The sequence below is a fragment of the Nanorana parkeri genome, unplaced genomic scaffold, assembly GCF_000935625.1.
Source record: "Nanorana parkeri isolate BGI_ZX_2015 unplaced genomic scaffold, ASM93562v1 scaffold351, whole genome shotgun sequence".
In the NCBI taxonomy this organism is placed as follows: Eukaryota; Metazoa; Chordata; class Amphibia; order Anura; family Dicroglossidae; genus Nanorana; species Nanorana parkeri.
This window is the reverse complement of record NW_017306619.1, coordinates 730593-732390: the sequence shown is the minus strand read 5'-3', so window position 1 is coordinate 732390 and position 1798 is coordinate 730593. Positions and strand designations below refer to the sequence as shown.

At 41.1% G+C, this 1798-nt stretch overlaps 1 protein-coding gene and 1 long non-coding RNA gene across 2 annotated transcripts in view; one reads left to right on the top strand and one right to left on the bottom strand.

Annotated features, from left to right (window-relative positions):
- OBSCN (obscurin, cytoskeletal calmodulin and titin-interacting RhoGEF) overlaps positions 1 to 1798 on the top strand; it is a 233575-nt gene that overhangs the window by 138606 nt on the left and 93171 nt on the right. The gene's annotated exons all lie outside the window — the stretch shown is intronic.
- Positions 1 to 1798, bottom strand: part of LOC108788796 — a 19854-nt gene that overhangs the window by 8204 nt on the left and 9852 nt on the right. The gene's annotated exons all lie outside the window — the stretch shown is intronic.

Genomic DNA, 1798 nt, shown 5'->3' with positions numbered 1-1798 from the left:
ATATATATATTTATTTTTTGTTGCAGTTCGAATGTATTGTGATGTAATACTACAATATGGTCACTAGATGGAGCTGAAGAGCATAGGAAATAAATACTTATTACCTCCTTCTGTTTTTCCTCTCTCACTTCCCCTATGACTCCTTCCTTCCTTTTCTTCTTCATCCTCCTCTTCCATCTTCTTGTTAACTTTGCTCTCTTTACTCTTCAGCTTTCCTTGCAAACTTGTTCTTTCTATGAAAACTGATGTATGTCTTACTACCGGTATGTGTAGTTAATTGATGCAGGTTCAGAAACTTGCTTCTTCGTTTTGAATGCCCCCCCCCATATTTATATCCAGGGACTTATTATTAAAGGGTGTTCATTCTACTGTTTCCACATACTGTATGTTCCTCCTGGACATGCCTGTCTCTGTGTGACTGTATTATGTATCTACCTTCATTATTGAGTTATATAAAAAGTAAATAGATATAAAAGTAGTAGAAATAGATAGAAGAGAAGAAGCAATGTAAAAAACAATACTTACTACCTATGCTCATCAGCTCTATCTAGTGGCCAAAATGTAATATCACATCACAATACATTTGAACTGGAAAAACAAACAAACATTAAGAACGTTTGATTTTGCCATTATTCACCCAAAATGAATGTACACTGATAGCCACAGGGCAAAGGGCCCTGAAGATTGTTTATAAATGGACCCCTTAAAGTGGCTGATTCGGTAAACAGGGCAATGATGATGTGAAAGGTGCAATGACACATTTCTGGCAATTCAATTTCCCTTTAGTAGAACCAGTCAGTAAAGAGAAGGGTTCTGATTGGCTGCTGGGGTGGGTCACTGCACTTTGCACATCTACTTTGATGCTCCCATTGCTTTTTTTGGAGTAAACCCTAATCGTGGTCGTAATTTGAAATGAATGGAAATAAATCTTTGCCCTCAGTTTACAGTCTGTTAGGGAGTAATGATAAGTCAACACTGGCCTTAAACTAAGACAATACAGGGACTCATATACACACACACGCATGCACGCACGCACACACACACACACGCACACAGACACAAAAGGTTTGAACTAGCTGGACCTGTGTCTTTATTCAACCTCAAATACTACGTAACTATGTAACAAATGTCTCTGACTTGACCTTCTCCCTGTGAGGAGGTTTTTCCTTTCCCCTGGTGAACAATTGCAATTCATATTCATTTAAATGTTTTCTCTACAAAGTTTTGGTGCTTTAAAATCTGTTATAAATTATGGATGGAGTCATGGAGTGTTTTTCAAGTGAAACATTTTTAAATTTAATAAACCTGCTAAAGATATATTTGCATCTAAACATCCCATACATGTAGTTACATTTTTAGAAAAACAACAACCTTTCCACCTTCCATGGCTGACCTCTCCTACTGAAAGTGCAGATCCTTCCAGCACCTGGCATTGCGCCATAGCTGTCCTGTCCGAAAGCATAGTGCCAGCAGGGACATCATCTGGAAACCCCAAAGAAGGAAGCCAGTGGCACGCCGTGACACCCTTTGTAGATGCAACTTAAAGGCGAACTATAAGGCGAGTGATTTCCACTCATCCTCATAGTTAGAGCCGACCTGTGACAAAGAAGCTGTCACACATCGGCTCTATTGATCGGGAAGTGAGCAGAAACATGCCGCAGGTCTGATCACTTCCCGATAGTCTCCATGCAGTGATCGGTGACTGTCAGTCACAGCTCCCCGCAGGGTATCCCCCCTCCCCTCTTCGATTCTCCAGCGCTGAGTGGAGGAACAAACGTCGGTGGGGGGGGGGGGGGGC